This window comes from Callospermophilus lateralis, unplaced genomic scaffold (assembly GCF_048772815.1).
Source record: "Callospermophilus lateralis isolate mCalLat2 unplaced genomic scaffold, mCalLat2.hap1 Scaffold_112, whole genome shotgun sequence".
In the NCBI taxonomy this organism is placed as follows: Eukaryota; Metazoa; Chordata; class Mammalia; order Rodentia; family Sciuridae; genus Callospermophilus; species Callospermophilus lateralis.
Window position 1 is genome coordinate 499,684 of NW_027511460.1, and position 22,183 is coordinate 521,866.

The window sequence follows — 22,183 nt, forward strand, 5'->3', positions numbered from 1 at the left end:
AGCCCCAGCCCTCAGTTTAGAGAAGCAAACTAGGAGTGTCTCTTGCCCCTTAGCAGAAACAGAGGCCACGAGTCCACAGACCACAGTAGTAATTTCAATTTGAGTTACAAACAAGGAGAGCCCTGTAAACCTGTAGGAAACACCTTCCTTCAGGGAATGGAGAAGCAATGTTGATCACACATACATGAAAACCCAGACCAGTTGGATTTGTGACTACTTAATGCTGGAGGTTACACTTCTGAGCAAAGAATGAGATCATGTTCACCAAGAGTAGATGTATTGGCAGTGCTATCTCAGATAAACAAGGCCATCCCTGGGATAGAGGAAAGACACATGGGTGGTGGAAACATTAAAATGGGGAATTATTTAATCCACCTGGCCCACCCTGCTGACCTCCACATGCTTTCACTGTTGAAAAGCAATTTACCTGCCTGCCTTAGTCCACAGACTGTGTCCCATTCCTCAGCAAACTACCTGTTATCTGCAGAATAAATGTAGGCTCTGAAATGCTAATATGGAGAATACTAGTTACCCTGAAAGGCAGCAACTTTTGGGACCCTTATACCACTCAGATCCTGGAACTCGGGAAGATAAGGATAATTTCCTGTTATAGCAGTGGAGACTTGAAAATCGAATGTCATCTTGCTGTCAGTCAAAAGTCAAGAGCTAAACCTGAGTAAGACCCTCTGCAAATTTCCCTGGCCCCCAGTAAAGATAGAGGGCAGGAGAAGCATGATGTCCCTCTTCTCTTGGAGGGGACTCATTGTCCCCCTTGAGAGTGTCCCTTTTTCCTTTTCCTGTTCCATCTAATGAACTCTTGAGTTTTACTCTGAGAAACATATCTGCAATCTTTCTGACTTGATAATGAGAATCAGGGTTTGAAGGGGGGCCATCATGCTGCTTCTGTCTCCCAGAAGGCCCTGTAATCTCTGGAGCTGGAAGGCAAGCTCTGGCTGATGCTGTGGAACAGGAGAATCAGAGCTGTTGGTTTCAAGCTCCTGGGTGTGGCAGGTGAGTTCAGTGCTGGGGATTGGACTTGTACCAGGAATGCAGCCATATGAGTTGGAAAAGACCACCCAGTTTCACAAACAGAAAATCTGAACCTTAATATAGTCATTTAATAATGGTACAGCATTCAAAATCAGGTTATAATCAAGGTCATCTAAATCTAAAGCTCTTAAAAGACATGTTTAGACCTTTTGTGAAATATGGCTTTTATGTCAAAATCTAATTATAACCATTTCTGCATGGGCTGGCCCAATTAGAAGCTACATTTCAAAAATTAGTTCTCTGTGTTTGAACTGATAGAGCTGAGCAGACTTATCAGTTAGATCTAGGCCCTTTTCTTACAGACTAAGTTCTGTGGGGTGAAGTTGTAGTAGGCCCATGTTCCCCCTCTGCCCACAGGGCCAGCAGGAGGGGAAGCTCCCAGACACTTGCCAGCCGTGGGAGCTTCCCAGTCCCTGGACATTGTAGCAGGAGTCCTCTACACTGCCATATGTAGAGCACAAGAGGCCAACCTGAAAGACCCCACAGGATTCTGGGAGCTATGTTATTAACCAACCTCCAGAATCAAGATGGGAAAACTGCACTACAGGTAATGGTGCCTTCTATCAATCACTACTAAACCCTCCATTGGCACCAGGAACTGGGCTCAAAGCTTTTTTTCCCAACACAGGTCTTAGGAAAATCCCACTCAGCAGTGAGGAATAACACTGGTATTATTTCCACATCCCAGGAAAAAAAATCTATGTTTATTCACTATATTTCTGTTATCTTTAAGCTTTGTCTATATTGTCACTTAATACAGTATTTTATTTAGCACAAGCAATGAACTTGGCTATTGTTTTGTTGTTTTTGCCATTTAGTGCAGGCTAATTAGTTAGCACTGTGTAACAACCACCAAGATTCCAGGAAGCTTGTTACCTGGACTGGTTTGAGGACTGGCAAATCCAGTCATAAAGAAAACACCATCAGGGCTGGGGATGTGGCTCAAGTGGTAGCGCGCCCGCCTGGCATGAGTGCGGCCCGGGGTTCGATCCTCAGCACCACGTACAAACAAAGATGTTGTGTCCGCCAAGTACTAAAAAAAAATAAATATTAAAAAAATTCTCTCTCTCTCTCTCTCTCTCTCTCTCTCTCTCTCTCTCACTCTTTCTTTAAAAAAAAAAAGAAAAAAATAGAAAACACCATCAAGCAAAATTCAGGACAGTGAAGGATGCAGCCTCTTGTTTGAGAGAGACCCAATGCCACATGGTGAGGAACCGATGCTCATCGGCCCTGAATTCCACAGTGGACTTTCAGAAGACCCATCTTTAGCCAGCATGTTTAATAGCAGTGCAGGTAAAAGGGTTGTCCAGGGTCAATGGCTCCAGTGTGATTGACAAGGAGGTAGGAACCTGGCAGCAGGAGGGTGGGAATATGCACAACATTCCTGAACAAGTAGCAAAAAAGTCATGCATTTTATCCCCACCCACCCACCCCACCTCAGTCTGCTCTCTCTCTCTCTCTCTCTCTCTCTCTCTCTCTCTCTCTCTCTCTCTCCTTGTTTGCTCATACCCAACAGCCCTTGGCAAACATACCTTCTCCATGAAGGAAGATTTATCCACAGGTGAGGCACTCCATTCACTCCTCACCCTGTGCCCAGCACTGAGCATTACATTTACTGCTCATCTAATTCTCCCAACAAAACCACAGATCAAGGAATTCCATTATGCTGGGTGTCTTAGCTTCCTGAGGCCTCTAATATAAGAATTCCCTGCCTTCCAAGCAGACAAAATGCACATGTTCAAATCAAAGATTTGGAAGACTTCACACAATTCACACCTACTTCTCTGGCTGGTGTGTCAATATCCTGGGGTACCACTCAGCCTCATGCCCTGCTGTCTGCCCCCCATCAAAACCACTTTTCATCACCAGTCACACTCCTGCTCATCTCCACAGGCAAATAGACACACGCACACAAAGGGGGCCTCTATCATAGAAGCAGATGAGCTTGCTAATAAAGGAGATGAAAACTGGAGCCACAATGAGCGACTTATCATAAATGAGTACAAATTACATTGCTGCCACTCAGCTGGTTTAGATAGTTGCTGCAAAGCCACATCATGGGGTCCTGCTGGCACACGACAAGCTGGTCAGCACTCTGTTGGTGACCCTGGGTGCCTCTATTCCTGAAGCCAGCCACACTCAGTCCTGACTCAGGGCCCCCTCTTGGCATCTGCCTGGCTGGGCTCCCAGGCATCTTTACTCGTCAGAGGAAAGTGTGCCCATGCCGTCCCAGGGGAGCCTGCCCTGCCCCTACTGTCTCAGGCAGCCCTGTCACCCACCACATCTCTCCATCTCATTACTCCATCTATTACCTTCACCGTACTTCATCTCACTGTCACCAAGGGCCACTCACATCACTGCACGGGGCACAGGTGTCATTCTCCCCAGGTACACACAGACACATCCTCTGTACCATGTCTGGAGACAGAACTCGTAACCTGCCCCTGCTGTAAGGAGGTGGTATGCCCAGCACTCAGCCCTGAATCTAGCTCCCTGTCCTGGCAGAGCTGACCCAGAGCCGGGACAGGACCAGAAAGAGGGCTGGATTTCACTGGCTGCAGAGATGTGCCTGTGGCCACTAATTTACCTGGAGGTCCTGTGACACTGGTGTGATAGCACCTGGTACACCATCCTCTCCTCCTGGGCTCCTCTGCACCTGCAGGATCTAGGCTGGTGCTGCAGCAGAAGCAGCCACCTTCAGCCACCTTGGGTGGATATGACTGACCACAGGACCCGAGATGCCGAGTCTCCTGGGAACCCAGGGCCTCTGTTGCCAGGGATCAATCCTGGTCTGATAAACAAGGTCACAGATGCTTTGTAGCAGTATTACATGTGTAAGATGATCCCAGCCCCAAAAGCTTGGTTGTTCTGGCCTTGACTCACTGTTTGAGGCTAGGTTGAGATGAGCACTGCCCCACTCTACACGAGCCTCCACCCAGCACAGATGCTAATGCATGAATTAATAAACTTTGCACTGATCACACTGATTAATCCCCAGCATATGATCATTACATGAATATCAGGGGCTGAGTTTCCCCTTCAGGGAATACAAGAGTCTCTTAAACCCGAGTGCACATTGGCACTCTGTTTGTGCCCAATGATGAAACCACTTGGGATTTCCCTTGTGTGTTTTCTTCATGGAAGCAGCATCTCCGAGGTTTGTGGGCCTGACAGGAGCTTTATTTAATCAGGCACACCTGCAGCCACAGCAAGATTCAAACCTCATTCTGAGAATGTCCCACCCAACTTAATAGGAGACATTAACCAAGGACAGACAGTGGAAATCACATTACCTGAAAATCCAGAGATAAAAGGCTGTGTGTGTGTGTGTGTGTGTGTGTGTGTGTGTGTGTGTGTGTATGATGGCCTTACTAGGCATCATCTGTGGTAATTATTAAATATCTCTGCAGAAAAAACAGCTAATTAGTATCTATGAGTATCTGTAACACACTTCATTCAGAAGTTTGCAATTATTTTAAGGGCAAAATTTTAGGTTTTCTATAGAAAACTCACTACTTTAGGAGCTAACACCACCCTCTTTCACAGAGCAGAAAACTGAGGCACAGAGGGCTGGGGGCTGCTGACACCCCATTCTAGTGAGGGCCAGCACTCGGGGCTCAGACCCGATCTCTGGCTGTGGAGCTGAGCTCATCCTGAGCTCTGCTTAGGGTCCTGATTGTTGTCTAGTTCCCAGGTGACTGGGGGAGTCAACTTTATTCTGGACATCGTGGTGCTCCTACATTAAGTAAGACAACTTGTGGGCATCCAGATCAGTCTATAAGGGTGAAGCTGTGCATTCCCAGAGGCCAGCCATTGGCTCACGTCTCCCTGTCTCTGCCCATACCTGCCACTCCAGCTGTCTGTGCGTCTCTCTCTCCACAGAGATGTGCCTGTCAGAGCATCTGTAACACACTCCATCTGTAACTCACTGCCAAGTCAGAGGTGCCTCCTCCACTGCCCCTCCACCATCACCCTGTGCAGGCAACTCCTCATCCTGCTGTCCTTCCACCTGCAGTGCCCTTTTCCATAGGGCCAGCAGATTCCACCATGCCTGTGCACCCACTGGCTCGAAGCTACACTGGCACAGTGGATGACCGCACAGTGGATGGCATGCCTTGTGTCCTGTCTGCACCTTCTGCAAGTGAAGTTTTATCTTCTCAACCAACCTGCAGATTCTCCAGAGGGCCATTAGTGGATTTTCCAAGATTGCTTTCCTGATATCCAACACACCTGCCCCAGAGCTGTGTACATGGTGAAGCCACAGAGTGTGGGTCAGACATGCTCATTATGGCTGTCACTCCTGGGTGCCCCACCAACCTGGACACATTATTTGTTCCTGTGCTAGTATAAATCTGTTGTCCCCCATGCTGCTCCTAATTTCAGTTCTTTAGGTTGTCCCCAAGGCTGGTCTGTTAGACTTAACAATGAAACCGGGGGAGTAACTCACTTCTCAGCTACAGGTTGAGAGTGTGGGGCAAGACAGAGTCGCAGGTACCCACTGGGCTCTTTAAGCTTTGTATACAGGAAAGGGGCTCCCTGAACACCCCTAACCATGTGCCAACTTCAAGCTGCATGGCAGGGTGGGGAATGTTTAGCTCCAGGAGGCCAAAAGTTGGGAAAGGGAACAGAGTGTTGTTTCAATGAAAATTAAGACATTTTAAAATCAATTCAATACTCAGAAAAACAAATGTGAGATTAAAGCTTTGAACTTCCCTAGGCCCTGAAACTGGAAGCATGCAGTCTCCATTACCCAGCTGTGAAGGCAGCCAGGCACCCTGTCAAGCATTCTCTCTGCCCCCACACTTAGGATCCACTTCCCATCAGCAGATGAGATTGATGGGCCCAGCAGCTCTATCACAGAGATCAAAGGTTGGGAGCCATGGATATCAAACCCCTTTCTTCCTCTCTGAGCTCTCCACAGCTTTGTGAGGAACAGGATCCTCATCTTTCACAGTACTGTGCTTGTGATGGAGTAAATAATAAGCAGGTCTCAGGGAAAAAAAATGGAAGTAGGTGTTAAATTCCAAATCCCCAAAACCCAGTTATTTAACATATCTAACAAACTGTGTCTATGGAAAGATTTGAAGGAGACATGAGCTTTTAATGAAGATGATGTTCATCATAAAATTATTCATTTCCTGAAAATAGAAAAGACAAGCATCCATCATAGAAAGGAGTTTTGTTCAATTTGGAACTTTTTAAAGAAAAAAATCACCCAAGAAAAACTCACAAATTATAAATTCATGGTCATAGCAACTTATTTGTCCCAAACGGAAACTTGTCTGAGTATCTTCCAACAGGTGGATGGTTAAACAGATGGTAATATTTTCATACCATGTAATGCACCTGGAAATTAAAAAGACCTGGAATGTTGATGCATACAGCTTGGAATCTCCAAGAAATTATATGGAGTAAAATCTCCATACACAAGTAACCATATATTTATTTTGTGATATATATATATATATATATCTATATCTATCTATCTATATCTATATATATATATATATATATATATATATATATATATATATATATATATAATGTTTCTTTACTTAAATTAGACAATGAATGGCTGAGAGAAACTGGGAAGGCAAGAACAAAGGGGATGGTCGAAGATGGGTGGTAAACAGACAAACGACACACATGGAGCTTGACATGGCACCAGGAGCCTACCTGGATGAGAACACTGTGACACACACACACATATATACACACAGAGAAAATTATTCCTGGCTAGCCCTAAAAAACAACAACAAACAGACCCAAATCAGAGAGGATTCTGTAAAATATCTGACTAGTATTCCTCAGAACTATCAGAATCAGGAGTTCAATAATGGATATAGCTTGATAGAAAACTTGAGAGTCAGTCCCAGGTAAGAAGTGTGTCAAGAGACAGGTCAAACACATGCAGTGTGGTTTCCTGAGCCTCTGGACAGAAAAGGGACCTTGGATAAAGCCAAGGAAGTCTGAGTAAAGTATGGACAACAGTAAGTACTACACATCTATCTTGTGGTGGTGTAGAATAAGTCTTAATATTATAATAAAACATTAGTCATGTTTTGCATTTTATGATTTCTCTGAATTTAATTCAATACAGTCCTGAAATATTAGCAATAATTCATTAGTGAGAACAATGTACCATAGAAATAGTAGCTGTGGATAAAAGGAGTTGAAGTCTGGGGTCCAGGAAAATTCTGAATCACCTCAGCAACTTTTCTGTAAATTCAAATCTACTGTAAAAAAAATAAACACATTTTTAAGATCAATCATTTTTTAGTTCACTATGAACTAAAACATTTCTCCATCCAGGGGTCATGACAAGGGGCAGGAGCAAACAGTGTTCTCACGAAGCTCCCCGAACACCCTGAACAGAGTACCTGAAAGATTTGCAGTTTCTTCCATGGAGATGAAAGTTGGTTCCTTTAGCAAATGAGCATCACCCAGGAAGGTTTCCAGTGATGCCACTAAGCAGCACTGTGAATTTGGGTTTCAGGACAGTTGGGATCAGCTCTTCCAAAATGGCATGTGGAAGGTGCTTGGGGGTTCTTGTGTGAGCCCTAAGTTAGCAATGAGGAGCTGTAGGCTAAAGCCTTCCCTCACAGAGTCTGTGTGCTCTATTTAGCTGACATTGACCTCAACAGCCGTCCTCTGGCACTGTGTAACTTTTGCTGGGGAAGGAAATGCTCTTTTCCTTCCATTCCTAGTGACTCAGGACCTGGAAAGTGCGGAAAGACAAACAAAGGGAAGACAGAAAAGTGGTGTCAGCCCAGCTGGCTTCACTCAAAGAGGAGGAGAAAGTCACAGGGTATAATTTTAAATTACCACCACAACAAATCCCAAACATGTCAGGCCCTTGGTAAATGAGCATCCTTGGAGGATGCAGGTAACCACATTTAGATGGAGTGAGAAAGCCGTCTGAAATTTTCTGAAAACACAGAATGAAATGTAATTCATTTCTCAAGTCCTGCTCACTTCCTTGATATATTTGCTTGTTTCATCCACAATAAAATAGAACAGTTTTTAACATGCCATGAATTTTCTTTGGGAATCTATCAGCCCATGGTGAATATCTAAAATGCTATGAGTAGGAAATAGGCATAAGAACCAACTACATGTAATACTGACCTATTGATCTCTAAAACCTTTCTTCTAAAAATGTTTCTAAAACATTTCTTCATGTTTGTTCTCATATTTATCAGCCAAGGGTCAATTTATTGTGGACAAATGCAGAATCTCATGTTTGTGCTGTTAATATCCCCAAATAGGACAGCTACATTCTCTATTGTTGAAATAAATTGATGAGTCATGTTGCCACTTTCACTTCTCTGTGTCCATTTCCAAGACAAATATATTGAATCAATTAAATTAAGGAATTATCAGGGATTAGGCCAGGGCTTAACGTTCAAACAGAAAAGAGAATGTAAATTAAACCATACCCTATTTCTTGTTTTCAGAGAATTTTTATTGTAGTTTGAAATAGAGATTACCTCCAAATAATTATATTTGATTTAACACTCTCTTTTGTTGAGTGCAAACACATGTACCCAAAACAATAAGTACTATGCATCTATCCTATGGTGGTGTAGTATAAGTCTTAACATTATAATAAAATATTAGTCAAGTTTTACATTTTATGATTTCTCTTAATTTAATTCAATGCAGTCCTGAAATATCAACAATAATATTATCAATAAAGAAAATCAATAAAGATTACTAAACAAACCAGCAAGGTAATAGGTAACAGAGCACATTCATTCTGGTCAGAGACTGGACCTAGGTAAACACTCATCACGGTGTCCTGTGGAATGTGACAGAAATCACAGAAATATTTTCTCTTGCATTCTCTGCTGTCTGACACTATTTGCTCCTGGTTTTGACCCTCAGGAATACCTGGGTAATTAACTGCCCTGTGATTTTAAAATACAAATACTTTTTCTCTGCTGGTTGCTTCTATCCTGGATCTCCTTTGAGTTTCATATGATGCAGTGATTGAAAGCAATTAGTTTCAGGTGTGATTTCCAGTGAAATGTAATTTCTCTGGAGCAGGATGCTGACTTCATATTAGCAGGACAGCATTTTGGAGAGCTGCAATTTAAGAAATGTCAAAATACCTAGGAAGAAGTGAACACCATCCTCCTGGGCTGTGGGGCAGGAGCAGTGGTACAGAGCACCTCAGAGCCATAGCTTAATAGCTCAGCTTAATCCCTAAAGCCACACCACACAACACAAACCTCCCAGGATTTCTGAAAAGTAATATTTTTAAATGGATGGGTTCAAATTCCTAATTAATGTTGGTTGCAAAAATAAAATAAAAATTACTTTATCTTTTAGCACAGAAATTACAATTATATTAACTCCTACTGTCTTAATTTGCTAATGACAATAGCTATGTCTATTCTTGTTTGATTTAATTGATGGATGATTAATTGTTTCATGCAAGTCTCAGGAGACCTGTTTTTTTTGCATAGCTAATCGTTCCTAATTGGATGTGAGGCACTGTGAATTTCACCTTGTTAACTCGTAGAACTTTGTGTATTGTAAAAATACTCAAGCTTTGTTACTGGATTCAATTAAGTTGTGTAGATGCAGTTGGATCCCTGTATTTTGGGTTGCTCTTTGTGGTTTTATTTTTGGTACCAGGAATTGAACCCAGGGGCATGTAGCCACTGAGCTGCATCCTCAGCACTTTTATATATATGTATATATCTTACAGACAGGGTCTCACTGAGTTGCTTAGGGCCTTGATAACTTGCTGAGACCAGATTTGAACCCTAGATCCTACTGCCTCAGCCTCCAGAGCTGCTGGGATTCCAGGTGTGCGCCACTCTGCCTGGCTGCAATTGGACCCTTTGAAATGATGCTTTTAAGATTTGTTAGGCTGCACAGGAACAGCACTCAGATTAGAATTCATTATTCCCTGCTGACAAGGAGCGGCATTTCTGAGGATCTTGCCTGGTGCCCCATGCCTCTCACGGTAGCAGATGCGGATGACAGAAGCAGGCGCTATTACCAGTCTGTGTGTGCACCTAGCTGTCCTGCTTCATGCTTTGTGGGGTTCTTCTCCAGGTCTGGGTAGTTTTCTCACAGTGTGAATTAATGGATACTCAGCTGAACACTGAGTATCCTTGACCAACCCTGGAGCTCTGTCTGCACAGCTCTCTCTGACTGATCCTTGGACCCCCACACTTCCATTGCTCTGATCTTTTTCACTCTCAGCTCTGTCTCCCCAATGCAGGCATCCACCAGGCCCCTGCTAGACTCTACAGTTGGGAATCTTCAGGTAGTGAGCCAGAGTGGGTGTAGGGCTACCCTCATTATCCTACCTTTTCATCCTTTGTTGATTTTGTGAGTATGTGTGTGTGTGTGTGTGTCTTACAAGTGGTCATTTTATATATTTTCATTTACTTCAGGATGTTTTTGTCATTATTATTGTTTCAGGAAGGAGGCTAAAACTGACCTCTGTAACTCCATCTTTTTCTAAAAGCAAGACATTTACTATATATGTTTTTTGAGAATCCCCTCGTGTGTTGCAGAGATTTTCACTTCCAAAGAACTTCAAATGCAACACTCCCACAGAAGCCTCATTGAAAACATGCACCAAAATGAAACTCAATCACTCAATCGTACATTGTAAATTCAACCACCAAGATGGAAGTGTGATTAGAAACTCATTATGGACTTCACCAAATTAGCAAATATTGTTAACAAGTACTAGCATGTAGTAGTCTATTTTTGATGCAAGTATGAGACTGTACTCTTTCAGTTATAGATGGACATAATACCTTTATTTTATTTATTTTTTTAATGTGGTGCTGAGGATCAAACTCAATGCCTCAAATGTGCTAGGCAAGCATTCTACCACTGAGCCACAACTCCAGCCCCTCAGAAAGTATTCTTGATGGAAACTCTCATGGATAACTTCTTCATATGGAAGTGCCATCTGCCTCAAAACACAAGCAAAGTATCCCTAAACCAGAGCCCTTGGTACCAACAAATGCAATAATTAACATTATCAATAGTGTGTATAAAAATAGGCCAGTCATCATTGCTATGAGCTTTCAAAGCCCTTGAGGAACCTTAAAAAATGGCTTATACAGACATTTTCCCACTCACATATGGCAAAACTGGGGTCTGAAGGGGTTACCCAAGTTGTCCGTGGTCACTCAAATGTCCAGTAGCAGTGGTGGGATTTGAATGCAGATCTTTCTGGCTGCAAAGTCCACATGAGTAATCTCTCCTGCATTCCACCCCCTGCATAAAGCAAGCCTGTTAGTCTATAAAAGTGCACTTCATTCAGATTCTCTCTTAACACAAGTGTTATTCTTTGCAAATGGATGAAATAACTCCTACCTGTTTCTTTGTTGCTCTTCAAACTGCCAATGAAAATCTGTGCTAAGGATGTATAAAAAAAGCCATAGCACGATGCCAAAATTAATATTTGCTATAGATTATGCAGCATAAACACCATTTAGCCTATTAGGATAAAATGTGAGCTGGCATAATCCTCATACTATGGAAAAAATATTATGGCAAAGTAGACTCCATAAATGTTTACAATGGCAACACTCAGAGCAGTGTCCATTCTATCTCAATAGCATATTAGTCAAGGTTCTCCAGAGAAACAGAACCAAGAGGAGATAAATAAGAAGATAGGTAAGGTATTTATTATGGGAATTGGCTCACATGGTGGCTAAGAAGTCCCACAGGATGCCATCTACAAGCTACATAACCAAGGAGGCCTGTGGTGTAATTCAGTCTGAGTCCAAAATTCTGAGAACAGGGTTGGAGCTGGGCAGATTCTAGGGGCAGATGAAAGGGTCACCCATGTTAGTCCTGGAGTTCAAAGATCCAAAAACTAGGAGCTCCAATGTACAAGGGCAGGATACTATGCACATCCCAGCTCAAGAAGGCGGGTGGACAGAGAGAAATGGAGAAAGGAAGAGAATTTACCCTTCTGTCTCCTTTTCACTGTATTGGGGAAATCAATAAAGCAAAAACATTTTTATGTGGCCTATGGTCAAATGCTGGTCTCATCAGATACCCACCAGGGAGAGTGTTACACCAGCCATTTGAGTATCACTGAACCTAAGCACACACAATTAGTATTGCAACCGTAGTCTCTACATTCTTTCAGCTCACGCCCATCAACACCAAAGTGTGTGGCCCTTTTCCATCATATTAGAAATGCCAAGGGAAATAAGCTGGAGATTAAAGAGGAAGGAAAAGAATATTAACTTTAGATCCTTAGGAACTTTAATCCACCATACACTAGTAAGTGGGAGTAGATAATCCCTACCTCTTGTATTCAAATTTTATGCTCTAAAGAAAAAAAAATCTTAAGTGTATTTTTCAAGAAAGAACTTGCTATTCACTCTTGTTATTCTCAAGATAGTATCTGGGCTCACTGCAGGCCTGGGAAGCCTCTCACCTCTTCATAGACTTCTCAGGAGACATTTCTCTGTGGTGCCCCTCCACCATCCCTGCACAGTACCTACTAAGTGTTCTAGGGCTGGCCTGCCTTTCACAATGCAAGTATTGCTCCCTGACCCAGACACACCACTTCAGCACCTCTCTAAGTCCATAGCAGCTGCTGTAGAGTAGGATTGACCATGAAAGATAGGGCGACAGTCATGTGAAATTGATGGGCATACATAATAAAGTTCAATGTGGAATTCATCAATATGAAGGAATTGAGAAAATAGTTGAAGTAATGGGTCTGTTTCTTCAACAAATCAACAAATATTAGATCCACAAATGTTTATTTGGCACATAATGCATCCTGGTGCTATTCTGGGAACTGTGGACTCAGTGGTGACTGGAAGCAGCAGGTGCTCGCTCTCAGGGTCTCACAACCAGCAGCTACTGCTGGAAGATAGGGAACTTCTCAGGGACTGGGACAGGTCACAGGAAAGAGTGCACTATGACCATAGTGAGCTCATACAAAGTCCTCTGCCTTCTCTGCTCTGTACTCCTTTCCCCAGCCCAACAACACACAAACACACATCTGAACACTAATACACTATAGCTTCCACAAACAGCTCACACATGATTCAAAGGATATAAAGATTATACAGGATCCACTGACGTTTCAGGTAGCTTTGTTTATGAGAAAGGTCATCATAAGTCAGTGTGAACCTCCCTTTCTGGATTGATCCCATTCTCTAAAATTTCTTATTCTTTTTAATATTCAATGGCCCTGTTCTTCATCTTCAAAATGTAAAACTACAGGCAGTTTTTTTGTAATGTCTCTGTTGCCTGGAAGATTTTGGTAGGTTGACAGGAGGGGGAAAGCAGATGCATATTGAAGACTTATTCAATCATCCACAAGCACTGGTTGAGAGGCCACCATGTGCCTGGGTATCCACTGTCCTGGGGGGCACAGGGGCTCCTCTGGAGGTTTCCTAGGAGATTAGACTGCACTAGAAGTATTCAACAGTGACATCCTGCACCCATGGGAGCATATACTGACATGTCTTTAACACAGAAGGTAAGTGTAAACAAGTGAAAATAAAAGTGGATTATTTCCATTTCTACTGTATTAGAGAGAGGTGTTGCCACAAGAATGACATTGAAGTCTAGGATTTACTTACAATGGCACTACCTGGTAAGTATTTGAGACTACTACTAGTGCTCTCTCATGGATCCCCACCCCCATGCTGAACATTGCATGTATTATTTTCTTTAATCCTCCCTGAGCTGGTGCAGTGGCTACTGAAACCATCACCTTTCCACAGGCAAAGACAGGAGCAGGTTCAGAGATGAAGTGCCCTGAGATCAGTCCCTGCCCTCTGCCCCAGGCACAGGCATCCTCCCACATCCCAAGACACTGGAGACAAGGCCTTGGGTTCCTCAATATTCTTGATTAACAATGGGGAATACACATAATTGACTGTTTTTGCTGGAAACAAAGAGGAAAGAAGGCCCCTTTGTGTGCATCTTCACCCTCTTTAGACTTATTCCTATTATGTTTGAGGAAAGCCAGCCAGATTCATGGTAGGTTGTGACCCAGGAAGCCCTGGCCCCACTCTTCTCATGGGATTTTTCCCTGACTCAACAAAAGAACATTCCAGATACCTCTATTGCTGACTCTTTGACCAGTCAAGGGCTTAGCTTTTCTTAGAACAAATAGCCATTCACCATTCTATTTCTATCCATGCAGCAAAACAGGTTGGAGGCCAAAGGAGGGAGAATCATCCACAGCTGTAGGGATACATTTTCTCTTTGGTGTTCTGGGGCTTGAATTTCACAATGGAAAAAAGGTGATTCAGTCTTAATCAGCACCAGGAGCAGAGGGAGTGCCTGTCTCTCTCCCTGGCTCCCACGGATGGCATGATCTTTTGCAGAGAAATCCAAAGTGGCTGAAATGTTCATGCATCTTTCATTCAAATTGCTCTGCAGAGAGAGGACAGACCAGCTGAACTTTGGGAAGAAAATTTCAAAGTGCAATTCGATGCTTGGCACTTCCCCCACCCCCTGCCACCACCTTCTGATGACAGAGGTGGGAAATGGGGGTTTCCTGCTCATTCATTTTGCACCAGCCCTGCTGTGCCAGTCAGAAGGTCCAGCCTGAAGCACCTGGTCCAGGTAGTTTCTCTGAGGTTCCAAAATAAGGAAAGTGACTCAGAAAAAAAGGGGAGGAAAACCCAAAACTCACAAGCAATGCTGATGCTAGACCCTTTCCTTTGCAGACAATGGACAAGGGCCCCAGAAATGTGCTCACAGTGGAGTTGGCTGTTTAAAGCCATATCCAGTAACAATGAGCTTCTCAAGGGTTCCAGAAACAAACATTAACAATACAATCTATCTACCACTCCAATGAATTTTAGCCTAAAAAACAAGAAGTAAATGACTTCATTTCAAAAGACTTCTGTGGGGTGCAATAAAACAGAATAATCTGCCATTTGTAGCCCTTGTTTCTGGATAAAGCAGATTCATCCCCAGGCTTGCCTAGCCAAACAACAACAAACCTACTCTCTGTACCTGTCCCTTTCAGAAGGAACAATCCATCCAGACAAGTCCCTGAATGCCAGGATGAAAATGAGGATATTCCTAAGGAAGAAATGTGATCAACTAATGACTTTTCCTTCATCTACCAGCCAAAAATTGTGGTTTTCAAAGCACCTCTTAATTTTACTTAATTTTACCTGCTGAGGAATGCCAGTAGGTAAACTGTACTGTGTTTAACTTAAATACCAGTGAAGTTAGCATCACTTTTGTCCTCCACAATGTGGATATAAAATAGTAGAAAACAAACTGAAGATTATTTTTTCAAGTAGATGAAGTGGGGAAGAATTCCTGCTGCATAAACCCATAGAATCATCTTGTTTCAATCCATAAAGCTCTTTCATTGCCAAGGCCAATACTTTCTTAAATAATAGCATACTTTTTAATGTTTTGCCCAAATAAAAGCAGTATATATTTACAGTAGAGGAAGGGGAAATAGAAAAATTATTTTCAGTCACCCTACCACCAACTGTGGCAAATGATTTTTTCCTGTTTATTTATTTATATATTTATTTATTTGTATTAATTCACTATCCATGAGAGCAGAATGGATTTGGATTCATAGTACACAAATGGAGCACAATTTTCTATTTCTCTGTTTGTACACAAAGTAGAGTCACACAATTCATGTCTTCATTCATGTACCTAGGGTAAGGATTCCATTTCATTCCACCATTTTTTCTACCCCATGTCCTGTCCTCAATTTTCCCTATCCATAGTTCCTCCATTTCTCTCATGCCTCCCTCCATTATGGATAAGCATCCCCTTATCAGAGAAAACATTTAGCCTTTGGTTTTGGGGGTTGGTTTACTTCACTTATCATGATTTTCTCCAACTCCGTCCATTTACCTGCAAATGCCATGATTTTTTTACCTTTTAATGCTGAGTAATATTCCATCATGTATATATACCACAATTTCTTTATCCAATTATCTTTTGAAAGACATCTAGGTTGGTTCCACAATTTAGCTATTGTGAATTGTGCTGCTATAAATAATGATGTGGCTATGTCCCCATAGTATGCTGTTTTTAAGTCCTTTGGGTATAGACTGAGGAGTACGATAACTGGATCAAATAATGGTTCCATTCCAAGTTTTCTAAGGAGTGTCCATACTGATTTCCAGAGTGGTTGCACCAATTTGCAATTTCAATAGCAATGTAAGGGTGTGCATTTTCCCCTACATTCTCGCCAACATTTATTGTTGCTTTTATTCTTAATAGCTGCCATTCTGACAAGAGTGAAATGAAATATTAGAGTAGTTTTGATTCTCATTTCTCTAATTGCTAGAAATGAAAACTTTTTCATATATTTATGCTATAAACACTGATGTAGCTGTAGCACTATAGTATAGTTATTGTATTTCATGATTATATTTCTTATTCTTTGAAGTGTCTGTTCACTTCTTTAGCCCATTTATTGATTGGGTTATTTGTTTTTTGAGTGTTTAGCTTTATGAGTTCTTTATATATTCTGGAGATTAGTGCTCTGAAGTGCATGGTAAAAATGTGGGTAACCATTTCTAAGAAAGATTTATTGATCGATTAATGTGTTTTTATTAGTGCATAATTCATTCTATTTCCCCAGGACTTTTTCTTCCCTCCCCTCCTTCTTCTCCAGACCTCCTTCCTCTAACCTACTGGTCTTCCTTCTCTTTATTCATTGTTTCTAATTGTGAACTATAGCTATACATAAAAGTAGAATTTATTGTGATATATCTGCTCATGAACATAGCATAATCAGACAGTCTCATTCTGCAGTTTCTCCTCTTTCCCATTCCTCCTTTCTTCCAATTCCCTCCATTTTCTCTCCATTGTTCTCCCTTCTATTTTCATGAGATCTTTTTTATATTAATTCATTTTTGTCTTTAGCTTTTGCATATAAGATAAATCACTCAATCCTTGATTTTCTGGGTCTGGCTTGAAAATGTTAAGAAAATGTTCTCCAGTTTCATGCATTTCCGATCAAATGACACAATTTCATTCTTCCTTATGGCTCAGTAAAACTCTGTTGTGTATATCTACCACATTTTCTTTATCCATTCGTCTGTTGACAAATATCTGGGCTAGTTCCATCACTTGGCTATTGTGAATTGCACTGCTATAAACATTGGTGTAGCTGTATCACTACAGTATAGTGATTTTAGTTCTTTAGATTAATAAGGAGGAGTGGGATAGCTGGGTCATATGGTGGTTCCATTCCTAGATCATTGAGCAATCTCCATATTGCTTTCCAGAGAGGTTATTAATTTGCAGTCCCAGCCACAATGGATGAGTGCACCTTTATTCCTACATCCTCTCCAACACTTAATGCTGTTTGTATTCTCAATGCTGGCAATCTAAGCAGAGTGAGATGAAATCTCAATGCAATTTTGATTTGATTGTCCTTGATTGCAAAGGACATTGAATATTTTCTTTGTGTATCTATAGGCCATTTGCATTTCTTCTTTTGAGAAATGTCTGTTTATCTCATTTGCCTACTTATTCATTGGGTTCCTTGTTTTTTCCCCTCTGGTGTTAAGTTTGAGTTCTTTATATAGTCTGGATATTAATCCCCTGTCAGAGGAGCAGGTGGCAGAGATCTCCCATTCTGTAGGCTCTCTCTTCACATTTTTGTTTGCTTTGATGTGCAGAAGCTCTTTAATTTGATGCTGTCCTGCTTATTTATTATTGTTTTTTTCTCTTGAGTTTTAGGAGTCTTATGAAGGAAGCCAGTGTCTGCCTCAAGATGTTGGAGTGTTGAGTTTCTAGAAGTTGTAAAGTTTCCAGCCTAATTCCCTGGTCTTTGATGCAATCTGAATTGACTTTTGGGCAGGGTGAGAGATAAAGAACTAGCTTCTTTCTTCTACAAATGGATACTCAGTTTTTCCAGCACCATTTGTTAAAAGGCTATTTTTCCCCATCCAGTGTATGTTTTTGGCATTTTTGTCAATGATAAGAAGACTCCGTATGGGTTTGCCTCTGTGTCTTCTCTGCTATTCCATGTGTCTTTTGTCTGTTTTGATGCCCAGTATGCAGGCCTTGTTTCTGTAGCTCTGTAATAAAATTTGAGATCAGGTATTGTGATGTTATCAGCATGGATATTATTGTTCAAGACTGCATATTTAAATGTATGTTGTTCTAGCTTCTCTGTTTCTCTCCCTCACCCTATCACTGAATGCAAATGCTGATGAAGGTGCTAAGAACCTGGATCATTCAAACATGGCAACTTCAAATGGTACAACCACTCTGGAAAAATGTTAGGTAGTTCCTTTAAAAACTAAAAATAAACTTATCATACAACATAGCCATTGCATTCTTGGGCATTAATTCCATATAAATGCAAGCTGATTTATCTGAAAAACCTTGTCCATTAATGTTGGCAGCTTTAGTCCTAATGGCCCTAAACTGAAAACTACCCACACAAATTTTATTGGGTGAATAGTTAAACTGTTTTGTATCCACAGGCTAGAATACTAGTCAGTCATAAAAAGAAATAAATTCTTAACACATTCAACAGTTATTTAACTATCAAAAAAATTATCCTGAGTAGAAAAGCCAATCTACAGATGTTCCAGACTGCATATGATACAGCATTTGTGAGGTAACATTGCAAAGATATGGAAAGGTAATAAAGATGAAGATGGCAACTATAGCTGGAAGAGGTCATGAATGGAGAGAGGAAGAGAGGGTGAGGAGATTTGGGCTAGGTACAGTTTCCTGCCTGGACTGTGCCTGTGGCTACTCCAAAGAACACACATGATAAGTGTGCAGACACCTGCAAACACACAGAGACACACATGGGACATGGCACAACATGCATATAAGATGCACAGTGTCATTTTCCTGATTTTGATGCTCTCTTGAGTTATGCAAGGTCTACTTATCAGGACAAATGGACTGAAGAATTATGGACCCCCTCCATGCTTCTTTGCAATTTTTAATGCACCTATAATGACTTTAAAATATATTTTAAAAAGAAAGTACCCTTGCTCTGCTAAGACACAGCACCTGCTTTTAGGAATCACTTTTTCTAAAACCATCATGCTGCTCAAGTAGAACCTTAAGGTCAAGGTAAGAATGTGGTGTTTGAAGGGCCATCTCTATATTACTCAGAAACATGAATGTGGCTGTAGATTTTTAAGGCACACTGTGCAGCATGCCTTAATATTAGCTCTGCAACTGTCATTTTCCCATGTAACTACACACATTTCTGTGTTATTCCTTAAAATACTCTCTGTTTTCCCCTATACTGGTACACTGACTTCTCTCCTACCCTGTCACTAGACATTCAGCTGTCTCATCTGCATTCCTGTTCATACTACTGGGATAAGCCTCCTTTGGGATATGAAGATTGATGACTTTTCTAATTATTGTTCAGGATAATCCCCTAGAAGCAGAATTTCTGGCTCAAAACTTTGCCCAATGCATATAATTTCTGGTGGATATTTACCATTTTCCTCGCCGGTGGCTGTAGGGTTTCCTCTCCAGGAGCATTTATTGGTCAGCTCCTCCTCTTGGCCCAGAACAGCCCCAACAGAAGTTTCCCTCCCCAGGTGCCTCCTGCTTGTAGCTGAACAGCAACTGAAAATCCACAGGCTGAAATCCCCAAATCAGGATGAACTTAGAGAAGGAGCCTCCCTGCCCCCTGTGGGCACTCACCAGAAGTGGGCCTCACCCCCAGCTGAAGCCTGGAGACCTGGTGTTCCTGCTGGGTGATGAGGCCCCTGGGACACCCTGAGCCAGACAGAACACAGGAGCAAATTCTCCATGTTTCACCCAGCAGGGGCCTTTCTTCCTGAAGTTCACTGTAATACAACGTTGGTGAGTGGTTACAAGATGATCATCTATCCCCAGAGCAAAATCCATATTTTAAGGAAGAATATAAGAAAATAAACTTAAACTACTATTTTTGATATCACTGAATTCTCAAAAAAGAAAACAGAAAAGTGAATAGTAAACTAACTTGAAGGCTACCATGGGCTCAGGACCAGGCAGAGATAAACATGATTGAACTGGGATTCGATCCTTTGTGTTCCAGCAGGGACCACTGAAATGAAAGAAGGGGTCATTAGCTCCTGAAGATTGGGTTTCAATCCATCTGTTTGTCCTCAGCTGAAACCCTGGTTACAAACAAAAGATTAACTGCACAAACAATGGGAAAATCAATAAAGTTTAGCATATTGTGGGAGCAGGGGTTTAATCTACAGTCAAGGTCATGGCTTTCCTGAGCTTGGCTTGCTGGACTCAGCCTGAGGAGTCCACACCCTGCCTCTCCCTCCTGTGGCTCAGATTGCAGGTCACACTCAAGGTCCGTTTCCTCCTAAAGAACTTTGAGGATCAAAGGCTCTTACCCTTGATCAGGCCAGAATTCTGCTGTCTTCATTTAGTTTTAGAAACTAAAAACTAAAAACTAAACTTTATTTAGTTTTTAGAAAAGAAAAAAAAAGAAAATGACAAACAAGACACTTAGTCTTACCAGATGTATTCCTAAGAAGCTTCTGCTTTGCCTTTCTCCTCTCCCGGCGGCAGCGGCGGTGGCGGCGGCGGGGAGCGGGGCACGGGAATCCGGCCGGCGGCGCAGCTACAGCGGGGAACCCGAGGGCCGCCGGGGCCGCTCGAGTGGGCGGACGCCGAATTCGGGGTCGAGGCCCCGCGCGGCGGAGGCCGAGGGGGCACCGGGGCTTGGGGCCCGCGGCTGCGAGGCGGGCGGGCGGCTGGCCGAGCGGGAGCTGTATGCTTGCATGGATCCGGGTGCCGCGCTGCAGAAGCGGGCGGGGTGGGGGGGGGCGAGGCGGCGGCGGCGGTGGCGGCCTGGGCGCGGACTTCGCGGTGCTGACCAGCGGCCAAGCGCGTCGGAGGAAACAGGCCCCCAGGCCCGCGGACTTCAAGCTGCAGGTCATCATCATCGGCTCCCACGGGGTGGGAAAGACCAGCCTGATGGAGCGTTTCACCGACGACACCTTCTGCGAGGCCTGCAAGTCCACCGTGGGAGTTGACTTTAAAATCAAAACTGTAGAACTAAGAGGAAAGAAAATTCTATTGCAAATCTGGTTACCCTCAGCTCTGACTGTCTGTCCACCATCTGTGTGTGTTTGCTTTCATCTTCGTTAATCGCTGCTTCATCTGTGGCATCGCCGGTCATCTAACGCTTGAATGTTAGTGCCATGTCTCCATCCTTCATCCATGTCCCTGTCTGGGGCACTGCTGGAGCTGAGCCAGCACTGGTCGCCTTCCAAGTATCTGAGGGACACAGCAGGTCAGGAGAGATTCAACAGCATTACCTCAGCTTATTACAGAAGTGCCAAGGGGATCATATTAGTATATGATATCACTAAGAAGGAGACGTTTGATGATTTGCCAAAATGGATGAAGATGATTGGTAAGTATGCTTCAGAAGATGCTGAACTTCTCTTAGTTGGAAATAAGATGGACTGTGAATCAGACAGAGAAATCACCAGAGAGCAGATAACTGGGATGCGGTTCTGTGAAGCAAGTGCCAAGGACAACTTCAATGTGGACGAGATATTTCTGAAACTTGTTGACAATATTCTGAAAAAGATCCCTCTGGATATTTTAAGGAATGAGTTGTCCAATAGCATTCTCTCATTACAACCAGAACCTGAAATCCCGCCAGAATTGCCTCCACCAAGACCGCATGTCCGATGTTGTTGATTTGCTACTTTGAAACAAGGTGGAAATGATTCCTGAAAAGGGGAAAAAACATTCTATTCTGCACTACAATCATTTTGACAATTTTCTTTCGCACTTTGTAATCCAAGTCAGAGCTATACACTAACTTGTAAATATGCAAATATGCAATCCTGGGTAAGTTTGGGTTATAAATTACATATTTCCCTCCAAATTATATTTCATTCATAGCCCCAGTGTCTAGTGTATATACACTGGGAAACATAGTACTTCTAATATGAAGAATGGGAGAGAAGAAAAGTATAATGTTTCTTAAATAATATAATTGTCCTTGTTAATTATACTATGAGGACAGAAGATATTCTGATAAGAAGAGAGAATGTGGTGCTTTGCTTACTGTTTTAAAGAAAATTTGTAAAACTAAAGACTTTTGTGGAAAAAAAAAAAGCTACGTTAAGTGCTTTTTTCTTTATTTACAAGACGTTTCCCCAGCTGTAGC

At 42.4% G+C, this 22,183-nt stretch overlaps 1 pseudogene; it reads left to right on the top strand.

Annotated features, from left to right (window-relative positions):
* Nucleotides 1-2,267: 2,267 nt before the first annotated feature.
* LOC143387205 (ras-related protein Rab-12-like) lies at nt 2,268-21,782 on the top strand (annotated as a pseudogene).
* Nucleotides 21,783-22,183: the final 401 nt, after the last annotated feature.